Raw genomic sequence first — 17,976 nt, 5'->3', positions numbered from 1 at the left:
CCGGGAATTGTTGGCTATTAAGGATGCACTCGAGGAGTGGAGACACTGGCTTGAGGGGGCTAAGTTTGTGGTCTTAATTCTCACCGATCATAAGAATCTGGCATATTTAGAGTCAGCGAAGCGTCTCAATGCCAGGCAGGCACGATGGGCTTTGTTTTTTGCTCGCTTTAATTTTTTGATAACATATCGCCCTGGGTCAAAAAACATCAAGGCTGATGCGCCCTCGCTGAGTTTTGCTCCAATCCAGGAGACCACCGAGGAGCCATTGCCCATTGTGTCCCCATCATGTATTAAAGTGGGCATTACCCAGGACCTCTTGTCATTAGTCCTTAGAGCACAGGAGCAGGCTCCTCCAGACCTTCCGGTAGGTCTTTTGTTTGTGCCTCCTAGGTTAAGACAGCGAGTGTTCCTGGAATTCCATGCCAAGAAGTCGGCAGGTCACCCGGGTATTGCCAGAACCCGGGAGTTGCTATCTAGGGCAGTGTGGTGGCCCTCGGTGGCTAAGGATGTGAATCAGTGGGTTCGGGCATGTGACATCTGTGCCCGAAATAAGACTTCTAGAGGGGTTCCTGTTGGCCCATTACATCCACTCTCTATCCCATCTAAGCCATGGACCCACATTTCAATGGATTTTGTGGTGGACTTGCCCAAATCCTCGGGGATGACAGCCATCTGGGTTGTCGTTGACAGGTTTTCGAAGATGGCGCACTTCGTTCCACTGGTTGGGCTGCCATCGGCCAGACGCCTGTCTGAATTATTTATGCTGCATGTTGTGCGTCTCCACGGGTTGCCACTTGATGTGGTCTCTGACCGCGGATCCCAGTTTGTGGCCAAATTCTGGAGGGCATTTTGTTCTGATCTCCAGATTTCTGTCAGCTTGTCGTCAGGCTACCATCCGCAGTCTAATGGGCAGACTGAAAGGGTGAACCAGTCCTTGGAGCAGTTCCTCAGGTGTTATGTCTCCAAGTGTCAGACTGACTGGGTTGCTCATCTGTCCATGGCGGAGTTTGCCTATAACAACGCGGCTCACTCTGCTACAGGGATCTCTCCCTTCCTTTGTGTGTATGGGCATCATCCTAAGGCCAATTCTTTTGACCCCCTGGACTCCACGCCTGGTGGTTCCTCTGTGGTTTCGGTCCTTAGGGGTATTTGGAGGAAAGTGAAGAAAGCCCTTGTGTCTGTGTCATTAGTGACCAAAAGGGTTTTTGATAAGCGGAAAAGACCCTGCAGCTTCAAATTAGGAGACTTCGTCTGGTTGTCTACCAAGAATTTGAAGTTGAGACAGCCATCTCATAAGTTAGGCCCCCGGTTCATCGGCCCTTATAAGATCACCAGGGTTATCAATCCGGTGGCATTTCAGTTAGATCTGCCCCGTTCTTTGGGTATCAATAAAACATTTCATTGTTCCCTTTTAAAACGGGCGATTAGTAATCCTTCTTCCAGTGGAAGACCTTCCCCTCTTCTGATACGTGGCCAGAGGGAGTTTGTTGTTGAAAGGATTCTTGACTCCAAGATGGTTCGGGGTCGGCTGTCATTTTTGGTGCACTGGAAGGGGTATGGCCCGGAGGAGCGGTCGTGGGTGCGCAGTTGTGATCTTCATGCCCCCAGACTGATACGCTCTTTCTTCTCGCAGTTCCCCGATAAACCCGGTGGTAGGGGTTCTTTGACCCCTCGTCAGAGGGGGGGTACTGTTAGGGTCTCCTGCCCTGTGCTGCCACGTCGTCATGGCAACCGGGAGACAAGTGCTAGCGGAGTAACCTTAGCGCAGCTGATACTCCGGTTCGGGTCTTTTGCTGTGCAGTGGTTACAGGCTCTGTGCACGGCAGGGGATCCGGTGCTGGTTTTTGTGCTCACAGTCTGTGAGGTCTGAGTGGGGCGTGCACAGCACCTGCTATATAAGGCCTCTTCTCAGGGTAAGCAGATGCTGCTGAATCTTTGTTGGTTAGTTAGTTCCTGAAAGTTAGCCAGTACTGTGTAGCTTTGTATTTGTTGTTGCTTACTGCAAATAGGCCTGGGGATTTGGTACTACACTCTGCCAATCCAGACCTAGCAGTAAGACTGGAGTCAGTCGTTTAACTTGCTGGGGTTCTTTTGCTACTCTGTGAATTTAGCAAGTTTGCGGCTGTATTCTCAGACTTGCCTGCCTAAATCCTGTCTCACTGTGCAAGGTGTTCTGGTGTCAGTTTAGTGGCAGTAAGCTGAACCTGTGCACTGCAAGTGAGGATTAGGATTGTGGAGACTCTCCTTGTGTCTATCATTCCATCTCTGACCAAGGAGTTTACTGCCACACCCGTTGGTAACCCTTTAGAGTTTTGCTGTTGCCCTTAGCAACAGCATTTCGGGTTCTCTACGTATTAAAACACAACATCTTGCTTTTTCCATCTGAGCATTCCTAATACTAGGGAGACACCCAGTTTCTTAGCCTCTGGGCTTCTCTGTTCACTTTGTGTTTATTTTGTTACCCTATCACCTTCTGTGTACGTAATGTCATATTCCCCAGTCTGTCTGTGAGTTCATTTGTTTTGCATCCCTATCCATTCAGACACCAGTACATTCCTGCAGGCACTGGTGTGCATAACAGTTCAGACACCAGTACATTCCTGCAGGCACTGGTGTGCATAACAAATAGTCTGCAGTATTTACCTCTTGACAAAAAGGAGAGACAGGAGTCAATACAATGTTGAAAAAATAATACCCCCAAAAAGCAAAACATAAAGCAGAGTGGGAATATTGTTTTTTTTTTTTTAAAACCCCAATAAACAAACACATCACTCCGCTAGAGAGCCATCTTTGTATTAATTTAATTTCTGTTAATATCTGACATTCCACTGCAGGTCCGTTAAAAATGATGTAATATTACTACCCACTGGCTTTATTGTGATCAAAAAGTGGATCAGGGAGAAATTTGGACAGAGGATTTCTTTATAGGACACATTTAGCTGTTTTGCTGGTAACACATTCAAGCAAAATGTTCACAGCCTTACACCTACATTTTTGTAGTGCATGGATTAATGCTGTCTACTAAAATCATTAATGTAGCACCAGAAGAGTGTACCAGATGTGTTACTGTGTATAAGTATAATGCTTCAAGCCACTGCACAAAGCAACTATCTGGATTCAGAGAAATGTTGGCAATTCATTTATTCATATCCTAGTCTGGAAACACAGTGCTGACAGCTAGATACAATGTTGAAATACAGCAGATTCAAAACTTGTGTGTAATCAGTACTCCAATAACATCACCCATTTGCTTTTGCAACTGGTTGACCAATATTGACACAGTTAATCACAATGACATGATCTGATATAATATGGGACATGCTGCTGGTATACTGCCAACGCACGTTTCAGTGACTGTAGCTCTTTCAAGGTGTAAGTCAGGGTGCTGCAGAGCTCCACATTTGTGGATGCACAGAAGAAGGCCATTGGTGTCTAATCACAGCTTTTTATATTGCTTGTGATTTTATGCCTTTGTATATATATATATATATATATATATATATATATATACTACACTAGTTGATGTGACCCGTTTCACCCAGGTAGACCTTAGATATTTACTGTTTCCCCTTCCCATCTTAACTAATTTGCTTAGTTCATTTCATGCCTCTGTTGTAAGGGAGCATGGCATTATCAACATTAAATAAATTAAGGTATTTAAACATTTTCAATAATGAATTGAAGGTGGGTCATTATACTGTATGTAAGCCTTTTTTTCTCTACTTAAGGATCTCTTTGTAAACCACATCGGTGGTTCCACCCTCAGGTACTAGGATCACCAGACTGCTGGGTGAGATCACTTTGGAGCAGGCCATGTAGAACTGGCCATGTGAGAAGCCGTCTTCCCTTATGTCAACCCCTGCCACCTTCAGAGACTGCCCCTGGGACTTGTTGATGGTCATTGTCAGGGCTTAAAGTGGTCCTGGTGAGGTGGTGGAACTCGTGGAGGAGGACCATGGAGGCACTAGGACCTGAAGAAGGAGTAGGTGGCTGCAGCTCATCAGTAACACTAGTGCTGCCTGTATCATCGATTGATGCAGATGATGGGGTGGACTTTTCTGTTGGAATTACTGTGCAGGGCAATAGAGATGGTGGAACTAGTTCCCCCTACCATTACAGGTGATGGAATCCAGTTCCACCTTGTCCCCCCCCCCTCCCCACTTTAACCCTTGGTCATTGTGAAGCAGACCTTTAGTGGGAATTCAGAATTAGAGATACTCCCGCACCAGATTATTTGATGATCAATATTATACAGGGAATATTAATAGCATGGGCATTTATGTTGACAAAACACATATTTCAACATAAAACACATAGAAGTGGTGCTGCTTATTGATTCACTATACATGTACAGACTTAAAGGAGAAAAAAAGAGAATCAACTTTTCAGTAGCGGCACTCTTTCCCTTCACAAGAAAATGAATTCTTCTTTCTTATAGGCCCTACACCAGGCATGTCCAAACTGCGGCCCTCCAGCTGTTGTGAAACTACATATCCCAGCATGCAATGACACAGTTTTGCTATCCGAGAATACTAAAGCTGTGTCAGGGCATGCTGGGATGTGTAGTTTCTCAACAGCTGGAGGGCCGCAGTTTGGACATGCCTGCCCTTCACACTTGGCGATATTATGAAAGATATGAACGATCTCGTTCATAAATGAATGAGAACTCGTTCATATCTTTCAGTGTGGAGACTCCAGCGATGAACGATGTGCGTCCCCGCGCTCGTTCATCGCTGGTCTCCCGTCGGCTGTGCATGCAGGCCAATATGGACGATCTCGTCCATATTTGCCTGCACTTCAATGCAGCCGCGTGACGGGGGGAGTGAAGAAACTGCACTCCCCCCGTCACTGCTCCTCCGCCGCCGGGTCGCTCGTCGGCCGTATCGGCCGTCGGGCACCTCGGCGGCACATCGCCATGTGAGTAGGGCCCTTTAGAAATAACATAATTTATACTTTATTGATAACCTTAGAAAATCAAGAAGACGTTTCAATACCCATATGTGATGTAAATTTCTTTATTGTTGTCACATATGATGTATATTATATGTCCCCCTATTTTAAGGAGGTCATGTAGTGTGAAATACAGAAATGATAGAGACAGAATAACGTGTGGAAAATAAAATAAATTTGTAGTGAATAAAAAGTGGTTTAAAATATAGCAGTATTTTCATTATATATGCAAATTCTTCATTCAGTGATCCAAGTGCAACATTTGTTGCTTTATAGTGGTATGATAGAGATATTTAGAACAACACTGCAGTGTGAGATATATTCCTGTTTTCAATAGCTGGATAATGATAAATCTTCCTACTTTCTAGACGCTGGGTCATTCCAGCTGTTATTTAAATGACTGTTCTATATTGCTGAATTATTCCAGGGTTATTTGTCCAGAAATGGTGCCAGTATACAAATCTATATTCCTAACAAGCTTAAATAAATATAAAGCAGACTAAACATGCTGTCATGTTATTTCTACCTCATATATCCAGATAACAATTTTATTGCCTATTCATACATAAGTACAAGGCTCGGATTGCTCTATATAGCACGGCTATGCATTCCCATGCTTAGAAATGTCTTGGTCTTACACACTGGATCATCATCCAGCACGTGAGAGCAGGAATATATCCCACATTGCAGCGATGCACTAAACCTCTTTATTATGCTACTATAAAGGAACAAATGTTGCACTCTGATCACTGAAGGAAGAACCTGTAACCACTATGCAAATATCGCTACATTAGTAACTCTTTACATGTATCACTGGCAGGAATAGTCAGTGGTTATTTGAAGAATCATAAAATGAATGTGTAACATCACAGTACAACCCAATAAAGAGGCGTTAAGAAGGGTTAACAATTTAGTATAAGTGGCCAACACTTGCTCTATATATGTGAGTGTCAAACAATATCAACACATCTAAATAGTGGCACCTCATATAAAATCCAATGTGTAAGAACAAGCCATTTATAAGCATGTGAATGCATACCCGTACTATATAGAGCAATAGGAGCCTTGTACTTATATATGAATAGGCAATACAATTGTTATCTGGATATATAAGGTAGAAATAACATGGCAGCATTTTTAGTCTGCTTTATATTTATTTCTCTGACGTCCTAGTGGATGCTGGGAACTCCGTAAGGACCATGGGGAATAGACGGCTCCGCAGGAGACTGGGCACATCTAAAGAAAGAATTAGGACTATCTGGTGTGCACTGGCTCCTCCCCCTATGACCCTCCTCCAAGCCTCAGTTAGATTTCTGTGCCCGGCTGAGCTGGATGCACACTAGGGGCTCTCCTGAGCTCCTAGAAAGAAAGTATAATTTAGGTTTTTTATTTTACAGTGAGACCTGCTGGCAACAGGCTCACTGCACCGAGGGACTAAGGGGAGAAGAAGCGAACCTACCTAAGTGGTGGTAGCTTGGGCTTCTTAGGCTACTGGACACCATTAGCTCCAGAGGGATCGCACACAGGACCCGACCTCGTCGTCTGTTCCCGGAGCCGCGCCACCGTCCCCCTTACAGAGCCAGAAGCAAGAAGGTCCGGAAAATCGGCGGCTGAAGACTTCTGTCTTCTCCAAGGTAGCGCACAGCACTGCAGCTGTGCGCCATTGCTCCTCATGCACACCACACACTGCGGTCACTGATGGGTGCAGGGCGCTGGGGGGGAGCGCCATGAGCAGCGATAAATAACACCTTGGCTGGCAAACTGACACCATATATAGCCCCAGAGGCTATATAGGTGTATATTAACCCCTGCCAGAAATCTTAAAATTGCGGGAGAAAGCCCGCCGAAAAAGGGGCGGAGCCATCTCCCTCAGCACACTGGCGCCATTTTCCCTCACAGCTCCGCTGGAAGGATCGCTCCCTGGCTCTCCCCTGCAGTCCTGCACTACAGAAAGGGTAAAAAAGAGAGGGGGGGGGGGGGTCACAAATTTAGGCGCAGTATAATATATATGCAGCTATAAGGGGAAAACACACTTTATAGGTGATATCCCTGTGGTATATAGCGCTCTGGTGTGTGCTGGCATACTCTCCCTCTGTCTCCCCAAAGGGCTTTGTGGGGTCCTGTCCTCTGTCAGAGCATTCCCTGTGTGTGTGCTGTGTGTCGGTACCGCTGTGTCGACATGTATGATGAGGAAAATGATGTGGAGGCAGAGCAAATGCCTGTAAGTGTGTTGTCACCCCCTGAAGGGTCGACACCTGTGTGGATGGACTTATGGAAGGAATTACGTGACAGTGTCAGCTCCTTACATAAAAGGTTTGACGACATAGGACAGCCGGCTACTCAGCTTGTGACTGTTCCAGCGTCTCAAATGTCATCAGGGGCTTTAAAACGCCCGCTACCTCAGATGGCAGACACAGATGTCGACACGGATACCGACTCCAGTGTCGACGACGATGAGACTAATGTACCCTCCAATAGGTCCACCCGTTACATGATTGAGGCAATGAAAAATGTATTACACATTTCTGATAGTACCCCAGGTACCACAAAAAAAAAGGGTATTATGTTCGGTGAGAAAAAACTCCCAGTAGTTTTTCCTGCATCTGAGGAATTAAATGAGGTGTGTGCGGAAGCCTGGACTTCCCCCGATAAGAAATTGATAATTTCTAAACGGTTATTGGCAGCGTACCCTTTCCCGCCAGAGGAAAACATCCCCTAGGGTAGATAAAGCGCTTACACGTTTATCAAAACAGGTGGCACTACCGTCTCCGGATACGGCCGCCCTAAAGGATCCTGCCGATAGAAAGCAGGAAGCTACCCTAAAAGCTATATATACACACACGGGCATTATATTGCGACCAGCGATTGCATCAGCATGGATGTGCAGTGCTGCTGCTGCGTGGTCAGATTCCCTGTTGGATAATATTGATACCCTGGATAGGGACAATATTTTGCTGACAGTAGAGCATATAAAAGACGCTGTCTTATACATGCGTGATGCACAGAGGGATATTTACCGGCTGGCATCAAAAATAAGTGCAATGTCCATTGCCGCCAGAAGGGGGTTATGGACTCGGCAATGGTCAGGTGATGCCGATTCAAAAAGGCACATGGAAGTTTTGCCTTATAAGGGGGTGGAACTGTTTGGGGATGGTCTTTCAGACCTCGTTTTCACAGCTACGGCTGGGAAATCGACATTTTTGCCACAAGCTACCCCACAGCAAAAGAAAGCACCGTATTATCAAGTACAGTCCTTTCGGCCCCAAAAACACAAGAGGGCTCGAGGCGCGTCCTTTCTGCCGAGAGGCAAAGGTAGAGGGAAAAAGCTGCAGCATACAGCCAGTTCCCAAGAGCAAAAGTCCTCCCCCGCGTCCGGTAAGTCCACAGCATGACGCTGGGGCTTCACAGGCGGACCCGGGTACGGTGGGGGCCCGTCTCAGAAATTTCAGCACACAGTGGGCTCTCTCACAGGTGGATCCCTGGGCCCTTCAAGTAGTATCTCAGGGGTACAGGCTGGAATTCGAGACGTCCCCCCCCGCCGTTTTCTAAAATCTGCCTTACCAGCAACTCCCTCTGCCAGGGAGGCAGTGTTGGTGGCTATCCAAAAACTGTATTCACAGCAAGTGATTGTCAAGGTACCCCTCCTTCAGCAAGGAAAGGGTTACTATTCCACAATGTTTGTGGTACCGAAACCGGACGGTTCGGTGAGACCCATCTTAAATTTAAAAGCCTTGAACACTTATATCAAAAGGTTCAAGTTCAAGATGGAATCGCTCAGGGCGGTTATTGCGAGCCTGGACAAGGGGGATTACATGGTCTCCCTGGACATCAAGGATGCGTACCTACATGTCCCCATTTACCCCCCTCACCAGGAGTACCTCAGATTTGTGGTACAGGACTGTCACTATCAGTTCCAGACGCTGCCGTTTGGGTTATCCACGGCACCGAGGGTCTTTACCAAGGTAATGGCCGAAATGATGATACTCCTTCGCAAGAAGGGAGTTTTAATTATCCCGTACTTGGACGATCTCCTGATAAAGGCGAGGTCCAAAGAACAGTTGGTAGTGGGGGTAGCACTTTCTCGGGAAGTGCTACAACAGCACGGCTGGATTCTCAATATTCCAAAGTCACAGCTGGTCCCGACGACACGTCTTCTGTTACTGGGAATGATTCTGGACACAGACCAGAAAAAAGTGTTTCTTCCAGTGGAAAAAACCGAGGAGTTGTCATCTCTAGTCAGAGACCTCCTAAAACCGGGACAGGTGTCGGTACATCAATGCACACGAGTCCTGGGAAAAATGGTAGCTTCGTACGAAGCGATTCCATTCGGAAGGTTCCACGCAAGGACTTTCCAGTGGGACCTGTTGGACAAATGGTCCGGGTCCCATCTCCAGATGCAACAGCGGATAACCCTGTCGGCAAGGACCAGGGTGTCGCTGCTGTGGTGGCTGCAGAGGGCTCATCTATTAGAGGGCCGCAGATTCGGAATACAGGACTGGGTCCTGGTGACCACGGATGCCAGCCTTCGGGGCTGGGGGGCAGTCACACAGGGAAGAAATTTCCAAGGACTGTGGTCAGATCAGGAGATTTCGCTTCACATAAATATTCTGGAGCTAAGGGCCATCTACAATGCCCTAAGCCAACCAAGGCCCCTGCTTCAGAACCAGTCGGTACTGATCCAATCAGACAACATCACGGCGGTCGCCCATGTAAACAGACAGGGCGGCACAAGAAGCAGGAGGGCAATGGCAGAAGCCACAAGGATTCTCCGATGGGCGGAAAATCATGTGTTAGCACTGACAGCAGTGTTCATTCCGGGAGTGGACAACTGGGAAGCAGACTTCCTCAGCAGGCACGACCTCCACCCGGGAGAATGGGGACTTCATCCAGAAGTCTTCCAAATGCTGGTATACCGGTGGGAAAGACCACAGGTGGACATGATGGCGTCCCGCCTCAACAAAAAGCTAAAAAGATATTGCCGCAGGTCAAGGGACCCTCAGGCGTTCGCTGTGGACGCTCTAGTAACACCGTGGGTGTACCAGTCGGTTTATGTGTTTCCTCCTCTGCCTCTCATTCCCAAGGTACTGAGAATAATACGAAGGCAAGGAGTGAAAACTATACTCGTGGTTCCGGATTGGCCAAGAAAAGCTTGGTACCCGGAACTTCAAGAGATGCTTTCAGAGGACCCTTGGCCTCTGCCGCACAGACAGGACCTGCTGCAGCAGGGGCCCTGTCTGTTCCAAGACTTACCGCGGCTGCGTTTGACGGCATGGCAGTTGAACACCGGATCCTGAAGGAAAAGGGTATTCCGGAGGAAGTCATTCCTACCCTGATCAAAGCCAGGAAGGATGTCACCGCAAACCATTATCACTGCATTTGGCGAAAATATGTTGCTTGGTGTGGGGCCAGGAAGGCCCCAACAGAGGAATTTCAACTGGGTCGATTCCTGCATTTCCTGCAAACAGGGGTGATGTTGGGCCTCAAATTGGGGTCCATTAAGGTCCAGATTTCGGCCCTGTCGATTTTCTTCCAGAAAGAACTGGCTTCCCTGCCTGAAGTTCAGACTTTTGTCAAGGGAGTTCTGCATATTCAGCCTCCTTTTGTGCCCCCAGTGGCACCTTGGGATCTCAATGTGGTTTTGGAGTTCCTGAAATCACATTGGTTTGAACCACTTAAGACTGTGGATTTGAAATATCTCACGTGGAAAGTGGTCATGCTGTTGGCCCTGGCTTCGGCCAGGCGTGTGTCAGAATTGGCGGCTTTGTCCTATAAAAGCCCTTATCAGATTTTCCATATGGATAGGGCAGAATTGAGGACTCGTCCTCAGTTTCTCCCGAAGGTGGTATCAGCGTTTCACTTGAACCAGCCTATTGTGGTGCCTGCGGCTACTGGGAACTTGGAGGATTCCAAGTTACTGGACGTAGTCAGGGCCCTGAAAATTTATGTTTCCAGGACGGCTGGAGTCAGGAAAACTGACTCGCTGTTTATCCTGTATGCACCCAACAAACTGGGTGCTCCTGCTTCTAAGCAGACTATTGCGCGCTGGATTTGTAGCACTATTCAGCTGGCGCATTCTGCGGTAGGACTACCGCAGCCTAAATCTGTAAAAGCCCATTCCACAAAGAAGGTGGGCTCATCTTGGGCGGCTACCCGAGGGGTCTCGGCTTTACAACTTTGCCGAGCTGCTACTTGGTCAGGGGCAAACACGTTTGCAAAATTCTACAAATTTGATACCCTGGCTGAGGAGGACCTGGAGTTCTCTCATTCGGTGTTGCAGAGTCGTCCGCACTCTCCCGCCCGTTTGGGAGCTTTGGTATAATCCCCATGGTCCTTACGGAGTTCCCAGCATCCACTAGGACGTCAGAGAAAATAAGAATTTACTCACCGGTAATTCTATTTCTCGTAGTCCGTAGTGGATGCTGGGCGCCCATCCCAAGTGCGGATTGTCTGCAATACTTGTAAATAGTTATTGTTACACAAATCGGGTTATTATTGCGAGCCATCTGTTCAGAGGCTCCTTTTGTTATCATACTGTTAACCGGGGTTCCTATCACGAGTTATATGGTGTGATTGGTGTGGCTGGTATGAGTCTTACCCGGGATTCAAAATCCTTCCTTATTGTGTCAGCTCTTCCGGGCACAGTGTCCTAACTGAGGCTTGGAGGAGGGTCATAGGGGGAGGAGCCAGTGCACACCAGATAGTCCTAATTATTTCTTTAGATGTGCTCAGTCTCCTGCGGAGCCGTCTATTCCCCATGGTCCTTACGGAGTTCCCAGCATCCACTACGGACTACGAGAAATAGAATTACCGGTGAGTAAATTCTTATTTTAAGCTTGTTAGGAATATAGATTTGTATACTGGCACCATTTCTGGACAAATAAACCTGGAATAATTCAGCAATATAGAACAGTAATTTGAATAACAGCTGGAATTACCCAGCGTTTAGAAAGTAGGAAGATTTATCATTACCCAGCTATTGAAAACAGGAATATATCTCACATTGCAGTGTTGTTCTAAATATCTCTATCATACCACTATAGAGCAGCAAATGTTGCACTTGGATCACTGAATGAAGAATTTGCAAATATTATGAAAATACTGCTATATGTGTAACCCTCTAGACGAATCATTGGGAAAATAGTCTGTGGTCATTTGAAGAATCATAAATCAATCTGTAATATCACAGGTACTTGATTAACTTACAGAATAAAGACAGCGTACTAGCTCTTTCTTATAAACCACTTTTTATTCACTACAAATTTATTTTGTTTTCCACACATTATTCTGTCTCTATCATTTTTGTATTTCACTCTACATGACCTCCTTAAAATAGGGGGACATCTAATACATCATATGTGACAACAATAAAGAAATTTACTCACATATGGGTATTGAAACTTCTTGATTTTATAAGGTTATCTATAAAGTATAAATTATGTTATTTCTAAGAAAGAAGAATACATTTTCTTGTGGAAGGGAAAGAGTGCCGCTACTGAAAAGCTGATTCTCTTTTTTTCTCCTTTAATTCTTTAGTGGGAATTGCAGGCACTTGGACTTGAAGGGGTACTTTGATGGTATGAGTGGTATGTGGGGTATAAACCAGGGACGTGTGGTGAGCTAAATGGCTCAGGAGGCACTGACTAGTACCAGAGCCAGATTTACACACAATATATGAGCCAAAGGCTACATGTGGGCATTATACACAGGTGCAGCAGTATATACATGTGGGCATTATACACAGGTGCAGCAGTATATACATGTGGGCATTATACACAGGTGCAGCAGTATATACATGTGGGCATTATACACAGGTGCAGCGGTATATACATCTGGGCATTATACACAGGGGCAGCAGTATATACATGTGGGCATTATACACAGGTGCAGCAGTATATACATGTGAGCATTATACACAGGTGCAGCGGTATATACATGTGGACATTATACACAGGTGCAGCAGTATATACATGTGGGCATTATACACAGGTGCAGCGGTATATACATGTGGACATTATACACAGGTGCAGCAGTATATACATGTGAGCATTATACACAGGTGCAGCAGTATATACATGTGGGCATTATACACAGGTGCAGCAGTATATACATGTGGGCATTATACACAGGTGCAGCAGTATATACATGTGGGCATTATACACAGGTGCAGCAGTATATACATGTGAGCATTATACACAGGTGCAGCAGTATATACATGTGGGCATTATACACAGGTGCAGCAGTATATACATGGGAGCATTATACACAGGTGCAGCAGTATATACACATGTGAGCATTATACATAGGTGCAGCAGTATATACATGTGGGCATTATACACAGGTGCAGCAGTATGTACATGTGGGTATTATACACAGGTGCAGCAGTATATACATGTGGGCATTATACACAGGTGCAGCAGTATATACATGTGGACATTATACACAGGTGCAGCAGTATATACATGTGGACATACACAGGTGCAGCAGTATATACATGTGAGCATTATACACAGGTGCAACGGTATATACATGTGGGCATTATACACAGGTGCAGCAGTATATACATGTGAGCATTATACACAGGTGCAGCAGTATATACATGTGGGCATTATTCACAGGGGCAGCAATATAAACTCCTGGAAATTTGGTGAGTTTTGATCAGAGATGTGTGCCTCACCTGTCATAGACTTATTACTCCAGAATTTTGGCTATAAAAATGATTAGAATAATACAAAGAAGATATTTAGAACAAACACTTTATTCAGTTAAAACTCTGGCACAAACGTTAGTATGACAGGATAGGCTCTGCCTCACCCCACTGCACATCATTGGTATAAACACTGACTCCCCTTGAGCATAGCCAGTGAACACTGTGGCCTCAATGACGTTCCTGTGGAAGGTCTTCAATCGCAGCCAGGTGCCATTACAGAGTTTGGGTGGGTTGAGGTTCCGCAACAATATCACTGGAACCCTCACTTTGAGGAGAAGCTTGTGGGCTGGGAGACCAGGAGGGTTACGGAATTCCATAGGGTAGCGGACTGTGCCATCCATTTGTACTACCGAGTCCACAAACCTGTACTCCATTTCTGCCTTCGAATGACTGAAGTAGTGTGATTAATGATGGTAGCCTTGTCATTTTTGGGGGTAAGAATGGCACCCCCGAATCCAGATTTGCCACTGTTGGGGTTGAATAGGACAAATTCCTGAAGTAAGTTTTTAGGTATTTTTGTGGGAAACCTTTGTAAGCCAAAACCAAGTCGATATCTCAACGGTCCTAAGAGATATTGACCAATCAGTGAAAACACATTTTACCCCTTTTCACCCCCTTAGGGGTCGAATTTCAAAAATTCCCTGTGTAGTGGGTGCTTACGTCATGGACAGAATATACGTCCTGAATTTCATGTTTCTAGGTCCCGGGCCTTGGTCTTAGCATTGAGAGAAGGTCAGGCAGTCAGGACATTTGTTTTTATATATTAAAATTAGATAAATTAGCATCATTTTAGAAGTCAACATTCTGCCTATTAAATACACATAATTACACATAATTAATGTTTATTTTATAGATAATTTGAGGCCTCTTACATTCAGTATTTTCCTTCTTGTGTATATGTGTCTGCGATGTGGCCCATGCTCTGCATAAAGCGTCTCTCACCACAGTGGGGCAAGTCTATGGGGTATATTCAACTGAAGTCGAAAGCTGCCGTCTGTCGAAAAGACGGCAGTTATCGACTTTTTTAGGTCGGACGGGGTTCCGACCTATTCATTATAACCCCAAATCATTTGACAAGTCAAGGAATTCAACTTGTCCAAAAGCATGTGGATCGGCGGAATACAGCTGCCGTGTGTGCTTGTGTCGAAAGGTTTTGGACCCCTTTTCAACCATCTCAATTTGACTTTAAAAAAAGCCGAATTGAGATGCAGGAGCAGAGACGGGGGAGAGAAGGAGACGGGGAGGGGGGGGGGGGGAGAGCCACGGGCAGGGGGGGGGGGGGAGAGCCCCCCTCCCCGTCTCCCCCGTCTCAGCTCCCGCATCTCATTTAGACTTTTTTTAAAGTCGAATTGAGATGGCATTGAATAGCCCTGGTCGGATCCATTCCGACAAATGAATGTCAGCATGGATCCGACTTCAATTGAATATTGATTACCGGCTCATTGAGCGGTAATGGGTAGGGAAAGGAGACGCGCTGCAGCTGTCCGTTATTAGTTATCATTGTAAAGCCGCTTACTGAACATAACGGACAGGGATTTGAATTTCTGGTTGGATTTAGTGATTGGTTTAATCCACTCCAATCTCTTTTGATTGGCTCCAAAAAAGTTTTAATATGCTTCCTGAGGCGGGCGCCATGTACTATAGTCCTGACGAAGCTTAGTAAAGTGAAATGCGCATAGGCATTGCTGTGCGCTGTCTGCACTGTTATTATGTATAATTAAATCCTGTGCGTTCTTATGGTATTATTCACCAAATAGGTGTAAAGAAGGGTGAATTATTTAGCAGTGCTCCAACTATGTGTGCACCAGGTGTGCCTGGCACACAGCGCAGTCGCCCTGAGGGCGCAATGGCCAGCGGCATATAATGAGTCAAATTGACTCATTACAAGCCACCTCTGCTGTGTGCGCTGCGCTGGAGAAACCGGAGGCAGGGGAGGAGAGCAGCAGTGCTGGAGGCAGGGGAGAAGGAGGAGGAGGGAGGGGGACTGGAGCCGCAGCAGCGCTATGTAATTGGTAGTGGCGCCGCTGCAGCAGTCCCCACTCCTTCCGCATTGGCTGCCCGGCGCTGCTGTGAATGCTGGGATGCGCTTCCCTCATCCCAGCATTCACAGCGGCGGCAGCGGCCAGCGTATGCGGAAGTAGAGGGGACTGCTGCTGCAGCGCCTCTACCAACTACATAGCGCTGCCGCGGCTCCAGTCTCCCTCCCTCCTCCTCCTCCTCCTCCCCTGCCTGGGATCTGCCAGCACTGAGGAGCCTGACTGCCAGCGGGGAGAGATGGTAAGTATCTCTCTCTCTCTCTCTCTCTCTATCTGTCTCTCTCTCTATATATATGTCTCACTATCTATTCTGTCTGCCGCAATGTGTAAAAAAGGGGACGCTGTCTGCCGTAATGTGTAAAAAGGGGGACTGGCTGCCGTAATGTGTAAAAAGGGGGACTGACTGCCGTAATGTGTAAAAAGGGGACGCTGTCTACCGTAATGTGTAAAAAGGGGACGCTGTTTGCCGTAATGTGTAAAAAGGGGACGCTGTCTGCCGTAATGTGTAAAAAGGGGACGCTGTCTGCCGTAATGTGTAAAAAGGTGGACTGTCTGCAGTAATGTGTAAAAAGGGGGACTGGCTGCTGTAATGTGTAAAAAGGGGATGCTGTCTGCCGTAATGTGTAAAAAGGGGACGCTGTCTGCCGTAATGTGTAAAAGGGGCTCTAGATAGACCAACGCTGGCGTTATATATGTGATAATGTGAGAAGGGGAGACTCATCTCCCTGTGTCATGCTCTAATCCCTACACCAGTGGTGGAACTAGCGAGCGGTGGGCCCAGGTGCGACGAAATGCTTTGGGCCCCCCATCCCATCCAAGTCCACCCCCCTCACCCCTGGAGAGGATCTGGTGAGGGGGACCTGCTCAGGGCCAGAGAAATGGATACCTAGCAACAGTGCCGTAACTAGACATTTTAGCACTGTGTGCAAGAAACAGCATTGGAGCCCCACCCCTGCATGCAAAACAGGGGCAGTGCGCGGCGTAGGTGCGCGCAATAATACATAGTGGTGTGGCTTTGTGGGGAAGGGGTGTGGCCACAAAATAATACCAATTCATAAAACGGTGCACAGTAGTCTCCATTATTCAAATTACGCTGCACAGTAGCACCACTACACCAGGTAGAGACCCTTTTACACCTTACAGCGGACAGATTCCCCTTTTTACACATTACGGCAGACAGCGTTCCCCTTTTTACACATTACGGCAGACAGCGTTCCCCTTTTTACGCATAACGACAGACAGCATGCAATTTTTACACATAGTGGCAGACAGCGTGCACTTTTTACACATAACGGCAGACAGCGTGCACTTTTTACACATAACGGCAGACAGCGTCCCCCTTTTTACACATAACGGCAGACAGCGTGCCCTTTTTACAAATAGCGGCAGACAGCGTGCACTTTTTACACATAACGGCAGACAGCGTCCCCTTTTTACACATAACGGCAGACAGCGTCCCCCTTTTTACACATAACGGCAGACAGCGTGCCCTTTTAACACATAGCGACAGACAGCGTGCACTTTTTACACATAACGGCAGACAGCGTCCCCTTTTTACACATAACGGCAGACAGCGTGCCCTTGTTACACATAGCGGCAGACAGCGTGCCCTTGTTACACATAGCGGCAGACAGCGTGCCCTTGTTACACATAGCGGCAGACAGCGTACCCTTTTTACACATAACGGCAGACAGCGTGCCCTTGTCACACATAGCGGCAGACAGCGTACACTTTTTACAAATAACGGCAGACAGCGTGCCCTTGTTAAACATAGCGGCAGACAGCGTACCATTTTTACACATAACGGCAGACAGCGTGCCCTTGTCACACATAGCGGCAGACAGCGTACACTTTTTACACATAACAGCAGACAGCGTGCCCCTGTTAAACATAGCGGCAGACAGCGTGCCCTTTTTACACATAACGGCAGACAGCGTGCCCTTTTTACACATAACGGCAGACAGCGTCCCCTTTTTACACATTACGGCAGACAGCGTGCCCTTGTTACACATTACGGCAGACAGCGTCCCCTTTTTACACATAACGGCAGACAGCGTGCCCTTGTTACACATAGCGGCAGACAGCGTGCCCTTGTTACACATAGCGGCAGACAGCGTGCCCTTGTTACACATAGCGGCAGACAGCGTACCCTTTTTACACATAACGGCAGACAGCGTGCCCTTGTCACACATAGCGGCAGACAGCGTACACTTTTTACAAATAACGGCAGACAGCGTGCCCTTGTTAAACATAGCGGCAGACAGCGTACCATTTTTACACATA

This window comes from Pseudophryne corroboree, chromosome 7 (genome assembly GCF_028390025.1).
Source record: "Pseudophryne corroboree isolate aPseCor3 chromosome 7, aPseCor3.hap2, whole genome shotgun sequence".
Classification (NCBI taxonomy): domain Eukaryota; kingdom Metazoa; phylum Chordata; class Amphibia; order Anura; family Myobatrachidae; genus Pseudophryne; species Pseudophryne corroboree.
This window is presented reverse-complemented; position numbering follows the sequence as displayed.